This window comes from Lithobates pipiens, unplaced genomic scaffold (genome assembly GCF_037356315.1).
Source record: "Lithobates pipiens isolate NorthernLeopardFrog02 unplaced genomic scaffold, aLitPip1_a1.2 Scaffold_27, whole genome shotgun sequence".
In the NCBI taxonomy this organism is placed as follows: Eukaryota; Metazoa; Chordata; class Amphibia; order Anura; family Ranidae; genus Lithobates; species Lithobates pipiens.
In genome coordinates, this window is record NW_027507788.1 from 45,801,956 (window position 1) to 45,819,894 (window position 17,939).

At 44.6% G+C, this 17,939-nt stretch overlaps 1 protein-coding gene and 1 pseudogene across 1 annotated transcript in view; one reads left to right on the forward strand and one right to left on the reverse strand.

Annotated features, from left to right (window-relative positions):
• HOATZ (HOATZ cilia and flagella associated protein) overlaps nt 1–17,939 on the reverse strand; it is an 89,376-nt gene that overhangs the window by 42,904 nt on the left and 28,533 nt on the right. The gene's annotated exons all lie outside the window — the stretch shown is intronic.
• LOC143934673 (U2 spliceosomal RNA) lies at nt 2,013–2,153 on the forward strand (annotated as a pseudogene).

Genomic DNA, 17,939 nt, shown 5'->3' on the forward strand with positions numbered 1-17,939 from the left:
AGGAGATCAGACAGCAGGAATCACGGACACAGGTACACAGGAGAGCTGACAATAATCCAGCGATGCAGCACTGTCAGGCGAACGTTTAAATAGGCAAGGTGCCTAGGTCACGTTGTGTGCGCGCCATGGCGTTCGTACGCCTACGTCGTGTACGTTATGCGTTCGTATCACCACCGCGTACGCGCGCTCGATCAGACGTAGCGTCGGGCGTTCGTCTTGGAACTACATTGCGCCTCCGTGTGCGCTGACGCGCGTTAACACGAACGTACCTCGCGAGGTTGCGCCTATTTCCCTGACAGAGTATGTCCGATCGAACCAGTTGGTCGGGAAATATTTCCAACATGTTGGAAAATTGGGAACCAGACCCTTCATGTTAGTATAGGTTAAGATATAAGAAATTAGATAAATTTGAAAAAGCTTGTGTCTAATTAGAGTATATGTGTATACATACCTACCCCCAGGTAGGTAGGTATGTATACACATATACTCTAATTAGACACAAGCTTTTTCAAATTTATCTAATTTCTTATATCTTAACCTATACTAACATGAAGGGTCTGGGCTGCACTGATTCTTGAGACCTAATTCACAGTTTTCGTTGTGTTCTATCTACAGTGAATTTTTCATTCCTTGTAACCACTTCACGTCAATTACTGGCTCCCCTGAAGAAGCCTTTGTTTAGGCGAAATATGTTGGGATTCCATCAGAACAGCCAAGTGTAATTCCAATTGAATTAATTGACTATATGTGGATATTTTACTCTTAATCACTATATTGGTTCATTTGTAACCTTGAATATTCGTTCTGTATTTTAATGATTATGTATAATTAACAAATAAAAAGTTTCTTTTTTTACTTTTAATAACTATATATTATCTGTGTCTCTGCACCTCCTATCAGGGGGCCCCCCTTTCAAATTAAGTGTTTAGCACCGTAATAGTCCTGTTCTGTCCTTCCCTACTTTTTCTATCTACAAATACATAAGTGATTCATATAGTGAACTTGGTGTTGAGTTATTGACTTTAAGATCAACACAGTGGACAAGGGGGAACTCTTTTTACATCTAGAGGAACATCTCGAATCTCGAAATACAGAAAGGTTTCTTCACAGTAAGCCCTTGTACACACGATCGGAGATTCCGACAGAATGTGTCCAATCGGAGCGTTTTGTCGGATATTCCAACTGTGTGTGGTATGCATCGGACTGTTTCCGTCGGAATATCTGTCGGACCAAACTTTCCAACTTTCCGTAAATATTTTCCGACAAAATGCTCCGATCGGACATACTCCGATCATGTGTAGAGAATTCCGATCGGACAAAGTGCCACGCATGCTCAGATCAAATTCCTACATCAAAGCTATTGGCTACTAGCCTGAACGTAGTCCCGTCGTAACGAAATAACGTCATCACGTTCTGAACGATCGGATTTTCCGACAACTTGGTCCGACCGTGTGTATACAACAGTTTCGGACAAAATCCGTCGGACAAAATCCGACGGCTTTGGTTGTCGGGAATCTCCAACCGTGTGTACAAGGGCTAAGAGCTATGAAAAGTTGGAACAAAAAATGAAACAAAACAGTCTTTGCGCTAAATGTATGGAGTCCAAAACAGGAACACACTGACCAAGGGATTCCTCAAGGGAAAGAGTTAATACAAAAGTCTGTCTGACACCAAACTCCTTGCAACTCCCTGATTAATGGGAGACTGATAGCTGTGAAAACATAGGAGAAATAAGAGCGCACAGGCTCATGGTGCAAATAACGTTTGTTTATTGTAATATAGAGGATAAAATTGATACACTTACAAAACATAGGGGACATCGTGCGCGTCCCCTAGCGGCCAGGAACCCGAGGACGTTTAATAACTGGGGCTCTGGAGAGTGAGGAACCATTAATCAGTTTCAGAATCTCTATAACTTTCTGATGCTTTGCCACAATCCAAATAAGGCACTTAGTGAGCTATTCTCATGGCCACCATGTGGCGTGGTCCACTGTGATTCCAATACCTGACAGAGAGCATTCTCGGCCTTTTGGCTAAGATCAAATGTAGTATCTGTTCTTATCAGTTGCCAAAGGAGGCGCTGTTCCATCCCTATTTGAGAGGGTTTGGGCGGCGCTCTCTGATGGTGTAATTTGCATCCGGAAGGACGGTTTCGGTAGGGGCCACGTCGTGCCGCCCGACAGTAAACTGGGGGCCGATGCATGGTCGAGTCTGAGCCGTCTGGAAGGATGCTCCTGGTGAGGATGGGTGCTGCCTGGTCTGATCCAGAGGGTCGGGTACCTGGCCTTCTGGTCTGGATTGGGGTACTTCTAGCCCCGGGCAGTTTTTCGGGAGGGAAAACCGGCTGCTCCCTATGCAGGGGGGGGAGGAGCGGTTAGTACTTCCCGAATGTAATTAGGAAGGAGTGACGGGAGCGACGGTGGAGCCTGATGGTAAAGGGCTCTCACCAAGCTTCCTGATCTCCATGCCTTCCTGTCCGAGGTGGGGGCTGCTGTGGTCTGGACCGTGGGTCAGGGTGGTCTTGAAAGCCTATGGAGTATGTGCCCCTGGAGTGGCAGTCCGGGGGTGCCTAAGAATCACTGTGAGTGAGGGTCACTTTGATTTTGGGCACCAAGGTCACTGCACCATAACACGCTTTTTTAGCACCTGCCTCTTGGGCCGGGCCTTTTGGCTGGGACCAGAGGAATTTTTTTATTCCCGGCCAGAGGGCCTGGTCGTTGTTTCACACAACGACCACCTTTTCACTCTCCTCTCCACTATCTCTTCCCCACTTTTTATTTATTTTCAGTGTGTGTTTTTGTCACGTCTTGTTTTGTCACTTTTCACGTTTGCTGTGATTAATAGGGTCACAGGTTCTAGGGCCTGTCCTGAAAGTCTGGTGAGGGGGCGGACATGGCCTTCTGGCTTAGTTCACCCTCTTCCTTAGGGTTGGGGTCTTCCTTCGGGGGAGCCTCACCTAGTATTTGGGTGGGTCTGTTTCGGCAGACCTTCCAAAGAACGGGGTCTGACTGGTTTCGGCCAGGAAGACCAAGTTTTAAGTGTCCTTGTCCCTGTCAGGAGCCTAACGCCCCGGGGGATTCAGGACAAGGTCCTTTGATTTTAGAGGACTTGTGTACCCACTGCACTTTTTTGTGTCACTCTTTATGTGTGTGCACATTTTTTATGCACCAGGTGAAGTTTTTTGGAGTGTGTTTTGCACGCCACTGGCTTTAAGAAAAAACCTGACAGAGAGCATTAGATGAACAGCTTAATATACAAGTGAAGCTATCAGTTTGCTTTGTGCAAAATCATCTAGCCAAACACTGCTCTGCTATGGGCTCTAATTGCTAACTGGGGGGAGCTTTTTGGTATCCATGCCCATCTCCTTAAACCTGCACAGTGGTGTTGTGGCAGCAGGTTGAAGTAGTTATTGCTGTGCCCAGGCTGAGGCATGAAGATCAGCTCTATTGACAGATTATCTGGTCTTAAAAAAGTGAATTCCCTAGAGGAGTTAAAAACCATGAAGTAATTGAGGTAAGTAGTCAAAAGGTATTTCTGGGAGTAACCAAAGCTCACTATTGCAGTCAGAGACCCAGAGACACTGCTAGGATGAGGGCATTAGTAGCACAAGTTATGTCAGGGCAGGAATATGTTGCTATACAGTCATGCTCAAAAGTTGTGAAATTGTGAAATGTTGGCTTTAAAGTTGAAAATATGACTGATCATGCCAAAAAACGGTCTTTTATTTAAGGATAGCAATCACATGAAGATGTTTATTATCACAGTTTTTGGCTACTTTTTAAATCAGCCTGCTTAGGCTGCTTTCACACTGGGGCGGTATTCAGGCGTTACAGCGCTAAAAATAGTGCCTGTTTAACGCCTGAAAAAAACCGGCCCCTTTAACTCCAGTGTGAAAGCCGGAGGGCTTTCACACTGGAGCGATGCGCTGGCAGGACGGTGAAAAAAGTCCTGCTAGCCGCATCTTTGCAGCGGTGAAGGAGCGGTGTATTCACCGCTCCTAAACCGCTCCTACCCATTGAAATCAATGGGACACCGCAGCAATACCGCCGGCAAAGCGCCGCTAGCGGGGGTTAAAACCACCCCGCTAGCGCCCGCACACCGCTGCTAAAACGACGGTAAAGCGCCGCTAAAAATAGCGGCACTTTACCGCCGACGCCGCTCCCGCTGCAGGGTGAAAGCAGCCTTAGTGCATCCATGTGAGAGCTAACAAACTCATTGACTATTTATACACAGACACTAATTGTGATTTAAAAAGCCACAAATGTGGAAAATTAACCTTTAATTGCCATTTTAACCTGTGTGTGCCAACTTCTGTGTGTGTATCAAGGCCAAATATTCCACGGTGTGTAAACTTTTTATCAGGGCCATTTGGGTGATTTCTGTTATCATTATGGATTTAAAAAGGATCAAAAAAAACAATGTGATAATGTGATTGCTATCCTTAAATAAAAGACAGTTTTTTGGCATGATCAGTCATATTTTCAATATTAATGCCAACATTTCACAATTTCTGCCAGGGAATGCAAACTTTTGAACACAACTGTATAGGGAACCCAATGGGTCAGAGGTATAGGTCAGCGGGATGAGGTGATCAAATACAGGAAAGTAAAATGGTCTAGGTAGACTGAGAGCAGACAAAAACCTGGGAGTTGAATCCTGATGGGTTTACTTCCTCTTTGTTTCCCTGCAAAGGCAAAGCATAATGGGCTACTATGCATCGCATAGTAGCCCACGTGTCACTTACCTGACACAGGAGCCAGCGATGTCGCCGAATTCCTCGCCGGCTGGAAGCATCCATCTTCCTTCCGTGGTCACGGACTCCGGCTCTGTGACTGGCCAAAGTCGCATGACATCACTCCCGCATGTCTGTGTGAGAGCCGCCAGTCACGGCATGTCGTTTAATGAAAACGGCACGCCGTGACCCTTCTAAAGTGCGCATGCGCTGAGTACACCAGCGCACGCGCAGAAGAAATCCTCATACGGGGAATTGTAAATATCTCCTAAACCTACATGGTATGGATATTTACAGCGCCTACAGGTAAGCCTTAATCTAGGTTTACCTGTAGGTGAAAGTGTGTTGTAAGGTTTTACAACCACTTTAAAAGAGCTGTGACAGAGCACCAAGAATACAGAAACATGAAACATGAACAGGGTAATCAGGACTGAAGAAAATAGCAACAAAAAAGAAGAGTAAAAACAGGATAGCAAGAATTTAGAATCACACAGATGTACACCCTAGTGAATGCAATCTAAATGATACAAACAACAACCTCCAGAGTTTGGTCTATGGTGTCCGTTTAGTAAACTTTGATAAGCTGAGATCAGGATGATCTCTGCTTATCTCAGAGCATTGCAGGTTTAATATACCGAGATGAGTGCTGGAGAACTATTTTTTCTCTTCTCATCTCAGAACACAGAACGGCTGCATTGACTGCAACAGAAACGGCATGTTTAGTAAACAGAGATGCCACTTTTTCTCTGTGCTTCTCTTTCAAGCTCTCCTTTCTGGCTTCTCCAGCCCAGAGGTGGAGATATCAGGAGATCTCTGCCAGAGAATAGCTTCTTCCTTCTCCTGTGGCCAAAAATGAAAGTAAAAACTTTCTTAACTGCAGTGAAAAATACACCAACAGCAGGTTACAAATACAATAACTATACAATTACACACAGAGATTATATATATATGTATATATATGTATATATATATATATATATATATATATATATATATATATATATATATATATATATATATATATATATATGTGTGTATGTATGTATGTATGTATGTGTATATATATATATATATATATATATATATATATATCTGTGTGTGTATATATTTATATTTGTGTGTGTATATATATTTTCAAAAAACTCACGGAACGGATCGTTCCTGGGATCAGAGTCACGGATTGGATCATTTTTCGGATCAGCAAATAATAATTGGCTGAGCATGACTGGGTATCGCTGAGTATGGCTGGGTATTACCGAGTATGGCTGGGTATTGGCAAGTATTGGCTGGGTATGGCAGGGTATGGCAGAGTATTGCAGAGTATTGGCAGGGTATGGCAGGGTATTGGCACGGTATGGCAGTATTGGCAGGGTATGGCAGAGGATTGGCAGAGTATTGGCACGGTATTGGCGGAGTATTGGCACGGTATTGGTAGAGTATTGACACGGTATTGGCAGAGTATTGACACGGTATTGGCAGAGTATTGACACGGTATTGGCAGAGTATTGACACGGTATTGGCAGAGTATTGGCACGTTATTGGCAGGGTATTGCAGAGTACTGGCAGAGTATTGGCACGGTATGGCAGTATTGGCAGGGTATGGCAGAGTATTGACAGGGTATGGCAGAGTATTGGCACGGTATGGCAGAGTATTGGCAGAGTATTGGCACGTTATTGGCAGGGTATTGGCAGGGTATGGCAGTATTGGCAGGGTATGGCAGAGTATTGACAGGGTATGGCAGACTATTGGCATGGTATGGCAGAGTATTGGCAGAGTATTGGCACGTTATTGGCAGGGTATTGGCAGGGTATGGCAGTATTGGCAGGGTATGGCAGAGTATTGGCACGGTATTGGCGGAGTATTGGCACGGTATTGGCAGAGTATTGGCACGGTATTGGCAGAGTATTGGCACAGTATTGGCAGAGTATTGGCACGGTATTGGCAGAGTATTGGCACGTTATTGGCAGGGCATGGCAGGGCATTGCAGAGTATTGGCAGGGTATTGGCACGGTATAGCACTATTGGCAGGGTATGGCAGAGTATTGACAGGGTATGGCAGACTATTGGCACGGTATTGGCAGGGAATTGCAGAGTATTGGCAGAGTATGGAGGGATGACTGTGACTGCAATTGTTACAGAGCAGCGCTGTGGACACTACAGATCCAGCCCACAGCGCTGCATCTATCCGATCTCTCCCCTCCACTTTACAGAAGGGAGAGAGGAACCAACGTTTGTTTACAAGTGATCGCTCCATCATTTGACAGAGTGATCAAATCGTAAACGGCTGATGGGTGCACCAAAATAGCTGCCGCTCCAGAGCTAGGCCGAAGCCACGACCTTTCCTAAGGCCGAGACCGCGGATCGCTGCGTGTGCCGATCCGAACAGGGTGACCCATTCGAATCACGGATCAGTGACGATCTGTTGCACCCCTAATATATATATATATATATATATATGTATATATAATATATATATATATATATATATACATACACACATACACACACACATACACTCACACAGATATACACATATATATAGGCATATATATAAAGGCAGTGTTGTGGCTACAGAAGTACAACTGATGCTGTAATTTTGACAGCTGCGCAGATGATGCATCGCTGATAACGCAAGGTGGCTGTAAAATTCAGAGCATCAGATGAGTCCAGTACACACTGCGTTTGCATAAGTGTATATGTTAATACGCCGGTATTATTTATTTTTTATATTTATTATTATTATGTATTTATTTATTATTATTTTCATTGTTAATTTAATATTTTTAATATTAATTAATATTAATATAAATTAATTATATAATATTAATTAATTAATATTTTTATTGTTATGCTTTTTTAAAATTACTTTGAACTATTTAATATATATATTTATTGTTTTTATATGAATGGTGCATATCTGCATGACAAATAGGGTACTATCATTTCAGAATACACCATTCGCATAAATATGCACATATGTTATGAATTAATTCAAATGTTTTACAGTTATGGGGTGTCTGTTTATTGGGTAGGGGGATTATATCTTTATTATTAACTTAATATGTGCAGTGTATGTGGAGTGCTTCGTATTTCACTTTGGGATTCTGATACTGAAATCTCCTGAGCTATTGTGAGATTACAGAAACAGAAGCCGTTCAGGGTTCTCAGAGCGTTTGTAGATCACTTCTATTCTCAGTGGGAGAAGTGATCTACATGATATATTAAACTGCCACATGGGGGAGAACAAATATCTCTGAGAAGAGCAGAGAACTCCAGAGATGTAAAATATCAAAATATACTAAACGGACACCTATATCCTTTAAAAAGGGCACCAGGGTCCAATCAACAATATAGACCGGAGGCTTTATACCACTCACAGCTCTACAAAATCTCTGGACTCGAAAACAAAGTATGTAGTTACATTTACTGGGACTTGTAACACTTTCTTTACTTAGAATAAACAAATTCTGACTACCGCATATCTTGATTGCTGTTGCATTTTCTTACACTCCCTCTGGGATTCATAGCAGTAAGAATAATGAATGAAGTTCGCAGACTCAAGTGTCTATTTACTCTGTTACACAAACTAATGTGTTTACAGCCTTGTACTTAAAACATATGCTCTCAAGGGACCTGTTACTTTAAGAACCAAGTGTTCCTGTGGGGCTGCAGTCAATTTATATACAGCACCATTGTCTTCTGAAAAATGACTAATCATAATTACTCCTATAAATAAAACAATGAAAATCCTTAATCTAATTGGAAGATCTAAAAAGGAACGTGAATTGTGAAAATTAAATCTGAAAACTCAAGGAGTTCAGCCATCTTGTAAAATGTGCAGGCATACTATGAGTTAATAAGTCCAATGAGGTGCATGTCACCTCTGATGGGTTTACTTCCTCTTTGATTCCCTGCAAAGGTAAAGCATAATGGAGTACTATGCATCGCATAGTAGTCCATTATGTGTCACTTACCTGACACTGGAGCCAGCGATGTCACCGCTGTCCCCTGTAGCATTCATCTTCTCGTGGGTCTCGCTGCTCCGCCGCCTTCATTCGGCGAAGCCGCGATGACGTCACTCCCAGGTATGCGCACGGGAGCCGCCACTCACGGCATATTGCCGCTGACAGCGGCGCGCTCTGTGCGCCTGCGCGCAGCTGTCTACGGCGCATGCACCGTAGACAGCAGTGCCTGTCTTTTGGCAAATATCTCCTAAACCGTGTAGGTTTAGGAGATATTTCTTAGACCCACGGGTAAGCCTTAATCTAGGCTTACCTGTAGGTCAAAGTGGTTTGTAAGGGTTTACAACCACTTTAATGTACACTACAATATTCTAACAAGATACAGCTGGAATGTTTTCAGAATAGATGGAAATAGCGAAGGAATACATTAAATTCTTTGGATGTTGCATGGTTTTTATTATTTCCTATTCAAAATAAGGTAGTAAAGAGTTAATTTTCTTTAAAACACAATGGGGTTGATTTGCTAAAGGTAAATAGGCTGTTTACTTCGCACAAAGGAATTTTACCATAGCAAAGTACATAGTAAAGCATAGCACATAGCACAGCATAGTAAATGTCATAAAAATTCACTTTGCAAAGAGTCACATGCAGGGAAAATAAAAACGCTTGCACGTGATTCATGAAAGTCAGCAGAGCTTCACCTCATTTATTAATCTATTGGAAAATTCTCTTGCAAAGTGAACTGCCTATTTGCCTTTAGTTAGTCGACCTTATTATTAATACCGTATATACTCGAGTATAAGCCGAGATTTTCAGCCTCTTTTTTGAGGCTGAAAGTGCCCCCCTCGGCTTATACTCGAGTCATCGCTGTCTGCCCGCTCGATCAGCGTGTCGAGCAGACAGACAGCGGCCATTCTGATTCAAAAGCCGCGCCTCCGGCTCCCCCTTCGCCTGTGATAGGCGGAACACTGAATTTCCCAGCAGCCTGTGTTCCGCCTATCACGGACTTCGTATCATCCTCGTACTACGGACGAGGATGATACGACGTCTGTGATAGGCGGAACACAGGCTGCTGGGAAATTCAGTGTTCCGCCTATCACAGGCGAAGGCGGCGGCGCAGCTTTTGAATTTTACAATGGCCGCCGACGAACGAAGAGGGCACGGGACGGAGGCAAGGCACAGGACGGCACGGCACGGGACGGGACCGGAGGCAAGGCACGGCGGCGAGGCACGGCGGCGAGGCACGGCGGCGAGGCACGGAGGCAAGGAGGCTCGGCACGGGACGGAGGCTCGGGACAAAGGCTCAGGACACAGGTAGGCTGGACACACACACACACACACACACACACACACACACACACACACACACACACACACACACACACACACACACACACACACACAGGGATGGATGGATGGATGGAGACACACAGGGATGGACGGACACACAGGGATGGACGGACACACAGGGATGGACGGACACACACACAGGGATGGACAGGCATGTCTTACCCTCGGCTTATACACGAGTCAATAAGTTTGCCAGTTTTTTTGGGGGTAAATTGGGGGCCTCGGCTTATATTCGGGTCGGCCTATACTCGAGTATATACGGTAATAGTGTATCAGAATATGTACTCTTAGCCTCATACACACTGGATGTTAAAATAACGTTATAAAAACTCCAGTAGCTTTGCAGTGAGCTTTTCAACTTCTTTCAACGTTTTTGCAATACAGTTTTTTAGCGATTTTGTTTTAAAGAATGGATCAAAAACATTACGAAATGCTGGTGAGAGTCGTTTGAGTGTGTATCTGCGTTTATCAGCTTTAGAACGTTTTTACAGCTGAAAAACGTCTCTCAGAACCCACTAGTTTTTTTTTTTTTTACTGCTCAAAAACGCCACTGTCCAAAACTGCCAATAACAGCCTATGTGTGTATGGACACATAGGATAACATAATGGAGAGTTTAATGACTAGAAAAAAATGTCAAAGTGTGCATGAGGCCTTAGAGCCGGTTCACACAGCGGGCGATGCGAGGCGACACGACTCGCCTCGCTCTCGCAAGTCGCCCCCGTTCTGTACAATGGAACCGTTCTGAGAGGAGCGACTCGAGTCGCTCCGACTCAGAAAAAAGGTTCCTGTACTACCTTTGGGCGACCTCGGGGGCGACTTGCATTGACTTCTATACAGAAGTCATTTGCAAGTCGCCGCTGAGGCCGCGGCAGGTCGCGGCGAGGCAAGTCGGAGTCGCCTCGCCTCGCCTGCTGTGTGAACCGGCCCTTAATCTTCAGACCACTACTCTCATATAATACCTTCCTAAAAAGGGTGACAACGCTCTGTCTCTGTCTCCAAGGTTGCACTCCTCTGTTATCACCCAACACACTGTAAATCAATGGAGGCAAAACGTGGCTTTTCAATACACATCTCCACCATCAAGAACTCCCTCATGCCCTACAAAATGTCATGCACAATTACTGGAGTGTGTGTGTGTGTGTAGAGAGAACGTGGCTGCAGGGGATCAGCAGTACTGATGTGCAACAAAGGATAAAATGTAAAACCAGTATTTTACTTATTTAAAAAATGTAAGGGCCGGTTCACACTGCAGGCGAGGCGAGGCGACACCGACTTGCCTCGCCGCGACCTGCCGCGACCTCAGCGGCAACTTGCAGATGACTTCTGTATAGAAGTCAATGCAAGTCGCCCTGAGGTCGCCCAGAAGTAGTACAGGAACCTTTTTTCTGAGTCGGAGCGACTCGAGTCGCTCCTCTCAGAACGGTTCCATTGTACAGAACGGGGGCGACTTGTCACACTGCGGCGAGGCGAGTCGTGTCGCCTCGCATCGCCCGCAGTGTGAACCGGCCCTAATTGTTGATGATATACAATGCTTTAGCAAAACAAATACCACTGAAGATTTAAATCTGATCCAAAAAGTTTGCCAATATCATGGCAACTATCATAAGTTGCCTGATAGTTCCTTTAGCTTGTAAAAAAGCAAAATCTTCAGTATGAAGAAAGCAGTTCTTTTTTGTATGTGGTCACAACTACGCTAGTCTAGGTGGGTGCTTCAAACTGTATTAAACCCAAAACCAAAAATGTAATTGTGACAGATTGCTTGGCACCCAACCTAGGTACCCCCCCCCCCCCCCCCACCCCGTCATGATACAGCTTCCCCCACTCTGGAACTAGGAACCAGGTATTATATCTGAATATTGCACCCAAGAACTAGACGACACTGGCTTAGGTGCAAACGGGAACTGACTTGTAAAATCACACAGGATATATACCACACAAAATCAGTTAACAGCTTGATCACATTATCCTAAACAAAACTAAAACAGCAATCTAATCAACAGTACATCTAATGAACAGCTAACATAAACATAAACAGTAATATAATTAGACAGTAAGCTAATGAACCCACTAGTCACCTAGACAAGCCTAGGTGACTCAGATCAGTGCCCACCCTGACAGTTTGGCACCAGTCCCACAGATACACAAAGTACATTATAACATGCTGTCTGACAGGTGTTTGGCTTTCACTGGTGTAATCTGTCCACTCCAAAAGTCATCATAAGATAAAAATTCATACAATAGTCTGAAAAAGTGGAATTCATGTATCTTCACAGATTTCTTAAAGGATATTGTTCATAAATATTTCTGTCCCAAGTGGAGAAGCTTCTTCAACTCAGTCTGCAGGAAGGCCACCAGATTTCCTCTGACCATTTACAACAATAAGTTAGAAGAAATCTGAAGGAAATCCCCGCTCACAGGAACAGGGGTCCCCACAGGAAGTCTTTCCCTCTATTCTCATTCTGGTGACAAATAAACATTTTGGATGTTCCATGCCTTTCTGGTGGATCCGCTGTAACAATCCAACCGGAAGTGGGTACCAGTCAAAACCAGGTAGCCCCCCCCCCCAATAAAGAAACAGTAGTGGGCAGTGGTGGCTGGTGCTCATTATTTTTGGGGGGCGCAAACAAACTGAAACATTTTGAAAAAAAACCCCCATCAACTGCAGCCTCACTGTACCATCAATCGCAGCTACTGTGCCATCAATAACAGCCACTGTGCCCACCAATGGCAGCCACTGTGCCATCAAATGCAGCCACTGTGCCCATCAATTGCCGCCACTGTGCCCATCAAACACAGCTACTGTGTCATATCAAATGCTGCCAGTGTACAACCCGCCGTCTGCACTTACCTGTCTCAGTGGGACAGCTCCCCGATGTCTTTTCCCATCCTATCTTGCGTCCTCAACTATGATTGAACACCTGGTGTCCAATCACAGTGCCTGATGTTTCAGCCAATCAGGTCACAGGTAACAAATCTGAGCACCTGATTGGCGGAGAGGAGGTTTAGTTAGAAAAGCAAATGAAAATTCACTTTCCTAACACAGCTGAGTGACCTTTTTTGTTGCCTATTAGAGCCTATGGCTCTGATCAGGTGCTTCAAAAACACCCCCAGCCACTGTAATTCAGGCACCCTGAGCCCGACAAGGGGCCGGGCGCCTGAATAGGGGGTGGCAGATTCAATGCATGAATCTATCTATTGGTGCTAGAGGGCACGGCACCCGTGCACCCTTATGGATGCACTGCTATTGACAGTGGGGGAGAGGCAGAAAAGCAGCAGAACTTCTTCAGTGTAAAGTCCCACTTTAAGACACGGACAGTAATAAAACTCTGAATGGAGTTCTAACACCTCTCCTTTCTATCTAAAACATTAAGGCTGGGTTTACACTAATGAACAAAGAGACTCACAGCAGGGGGTCCGGTGCATCTCCATTCGTCGGTTCTGGTCTGATTTCAGCCTGAGTTTTTGGCTGAATTCAGACCTGAAAATGGACCAGAAAACGCATAGGACTTCTGTGCAATTCGCTCTGGAGCCGCTCACAATCTCCTGCCATGTATGTGGGGAAAACAGCATTCAATTCGCACTGGTGTGAACCCAGCCTGAAAGAAAAGTTTGGGTTTTAATTACACTTATTAAACATTCTGCTTTCAAGCTCCTTTCCTTCTAAGGCTCCATGCACACTGAAGCTCATAAATGGCTGTTTTTGGGAGTTTGGGCGTTTTTTTTTTTTTAACAGCCCATAAACTCTGCTCTATGTTATCCTATGTGTCCATCCACACATGGACGTTTTGGATGTTTATCAGCAGTGGAGTTTATAGGCGGTTTTCTGAACGCCATGAAGTCATGTTCAGGAGTCGTGTTTCTGACCACAAAAAAAACGCCAAATGCTGATAAACGCTTAAAAACGTGCCTCACCAGCGTTTAACGTTTTTTGATCCATTGAAAAAAATAAAAATAAAAAAAAAATAAAAACGCTAAAATACGCCAATGTGGAAAAACGATATTGGAAAAATGTTATAAAACGTTGAAAGACTGCGTTTTTTATATAACGTTATTTTAACGTCCAGTGTGCATGGAGCCTAAATAACAGAAGATCCCACAGATTTTAGTATGATGTAAGCTTGTCTCTACTCAATAGATACACATAAAACATCTTCCTTTACAATATGAATCGCATTGGAGTCAGGCTGATACGACCACAATGATTAATCAATCTAAATCCCATTAGCTTTTTCCTGACATGCAAAATACCGAATGTAGGTATGTATTGAAAAATATATACAGGGTTTGTACCAAGTCACCATTATAACTGCTCAGTTTAATGTACTTAATACACCACTGACATCTGTCCATTAAAGTACTAAATACATACTAGATTGCACTGACAACAATCAATCCGTAAAGACAAATGGCGGCATTAGGATTTCAATGGCTAATGATTTTCTTTCCAAGAAGATGGACAATGTAAAGGTTTTCCCAATTCATATTACTGTATAAGGGCAACGCTCACATAAATACCGCACTGAAAACATCACTACTAGTCAGGATGGAGGAATGGAGGCCGACCAATCAATAAACATACAAAAAAAAAATCAAAGTCAGCTGTATGTTTGATGATTATAGCAGTGGCGGTCATTTTCATCCAAGTATCATTAATGTTCAACTGAAGTCATTCAAATGGAAACTCCTATATTACCCACATAATTGTAAAACACAACGGTGTTGTGCGCTTACTTCTCTATCCCACTTTTTAATTTGTGAAGTGCGTTTTTATAATGTATATTAAATAGGGACGCCATTAAATTTTTTAGTTTTTATAATGAAAAAGTTTTTGTAATGTAAAAGTGAAAATAAACAGCTCAACAGACTTATGCCACGTACACGCAATCGGAATTTCGGCCAGAAAAAGACAGATGAGAGCTTTTCACAGTATGCTCCATTGGAATTTAGCTGGCCGAATTCCCACCAGCAACAATTTGAGAGCACGTTCTCAATTTTTCCAAAGGAAAAACTTTCTATCGGAAATTCCGATCGTATGCATGCAATTCCGATGCGCAAAAACTCACACATGCTCAGATTCAACTGCGAGATGGAAGCTATTGGCTACTGGGTATTGAACTTCCTTTTTCTAGTCCCGTCGTACGTGTTGTACGTCACTGCGTTCTTGATGGTCGGAATTTGGTGTGACCGTGTGTATGCAAGACAGCTTGAGCGAAATCCTGTCGGAATTCCATCGGGAAAACCATCAGAGCTTTTTCTGACCAAAATTCCGATCGTGTGTACGCGACATAAGTTGTTAAAACTGAAGCTGAATACATTTTATTGGGGAGTACAGCACCAATGTAACAATGTACCTCCAATCACATGCAAAAAATAGTGCTGCTCAAACGACTCCCATTCGTCCTTCCGTCGGGTCTCCTCCCACAGTGGGTGCCAGCCCCTCCAGGAGCATGTCTTGACCGATGAAACAATCACAAAGATACCAGTCCATCCAGTTCAACCTGAGTGAGCGTCTACAATTGTCCCTATCCCTGTACATTGCACACTCACATTGGTCCCTACCCGCAAGGAGCCCACAATCCAAGGTCCCCATTCATATACTAGGGGCCAATTTTGAACAGAAGCCAATTAACCTACCTGCATGTCTTTGGATTTGTGGGAGGAAACCGGAGTACCCGGAGGAAACCCACGCAGGCACAGGGAGAACATCCAAACTCCAGGCAGGTAGTGTCGTGGCTGGGATTTGAACCAACAACCTTCTTACTGCTAGGTGAGAGTGCTAACCACTACACCACTGTGCTGCCCTAGATCAACCAGATCCTCTAATACTGTAGTAATCCTTTCAGTGATGCCAGAGACCCCCCAGAGCTGTGAAGTTCAGTGGTTGTAGGGATTAATAGCTGAGGATGCAACTGTGGTGGACTCACACGGCTCATCCTTCCTCTTCCTGCCCCTTTGGCCATTCACAAAACTACAATTATTCTTCTCCCACAATGCAATGCATTCTGTGAATGGGCAGGGAAGATCCCATCATTAATCTGCCCATCCTCCATTCACAGAACAAGTTGCATTCTGGGAGAAGAATAAATATGACTTTTCTAAATGGCAAAGGAGGCAGGAAGAGGAAGGTCAGTACCGTATATACTCGAGTATAAGCCGAGATTTTCAGCCTCTTTTTTGAGGCTGAAAGTGCCCCCCTCGGCTTATACTCGAGTCATCGCCGTCTGACTGCTCGATCAGCGTATCGAGCAGACAGACGGCGGACATACTACAATTCGAAAGCCGCGCCTCCGCCTCCGCCTGTGATAGGCGGAACACTCAATTTCCCAGCAGTCAGTGTTCCGCCTATCACGGACATCCGCTCATCCTCGTACTACGGACGAGGATGAGACGATGTCCGTGATAGGCGGAACACAGGCTGCTGGGAAATTCAGTGTTCCGCCTATCACAGGCGAAGGCGGAGGCGCGGCTTTTGAATTTTAGAATGGCCGCCGAGGCGCCGACGAAGAGCGGCGATCCTGGCAAGGCACGGGACGGAGGCAAGGCAAGGCACGGCACGGGACGGGACGGAGGCAAGGCACGACACGGGACGGAGGCAAGGAGGCAAGGCACGGCACGGGACGGAGGCAAGGCACGGCACGGGACGGAGGCAAGGCACGGGACGGAGGCTCGGGACACAGGCTCGGGACACAGGTAGGCTGGACACACACACACACACACACACACACACACACACACACACACACGGACACACACACACAGGGATGGATGGATGGAGACACACACACACAGGGATGGATGGATACACACACACACAGGGATGGATGGATGGAGACACACACACACAGGGATGGATGGATGGAGACACACACACACAGGGATGGATGGATGGAGACACACACACACAGGGATGGATGGATGGATGGAGACACACACACACAGGGATGGATGGATGGATGGAGACACACACACACAGGGATGGATGGATGGATGGAGACACACACACACACAGGGATGGATGGATGGATGGACACACACACACACAGGGATGGATGGATGGATGGACACACACACACACAGGGATGGATGGACGGACACACAGGGATGGACGGACACACAGGGATGGACGGACACACACACAGGGATGGACAGGCATGTCTCACCCTCGGCTTATACACGAGTCAATAAGTTTGCCAGTTTTTTTGGGGGTAAATTGGGGGCCTCGGCTTATATTCGGGTCGGCCTATACTCGAGTATATACGGTAGTTGCTATTAACTCCTGCATTGCTGGAAGATGTCAGGGGCTATCCAGTATCACTGAGAGGCGATACAGGAGAGCTTTTTTCACTGCTACTTTTTTTTGTACTAGCATTTTAAGAAGAAATGCATCCATGTAGAGAGGCCTTTCTCAACCAGGGATCTGTAGAAGCCTAGGGCTAATGGGGGTCCTTGAGCAATTTCTGTCTCTCAGTGACGGGAAATGTAAGGAGCATTCTTCCCACTGACCATCACATTAATGTACCATGAGCCGTAGATACAGTGCCTTGAAAAAGTATTCACACCCCTTGACATTTTTCACGTTTTGTCATATTACAACCAAAAACATAAATGTATTTTATTGTGATTTTATGTTATAAACCAACACAAAGTGGCACATAATTGTAAAGTGGAAGGAAAATGATAAATGGATTCCAATTTCAAAAATAAATAAATAAATAAATAATATGAAAAGTGTGGGGTGCATTTGTATTCTGCCCCCCTAAATCATTATTTTGTAGGACCACCTTTCACTGCAATTACAGCTGCAAGTCTTTTTGAGGAGGTCTCCACCAGCTTTACACATCTAGAAATTGATATTTTTGCCCATTCTTCTTTGCAAAAAAAGTCAGGCTCTGT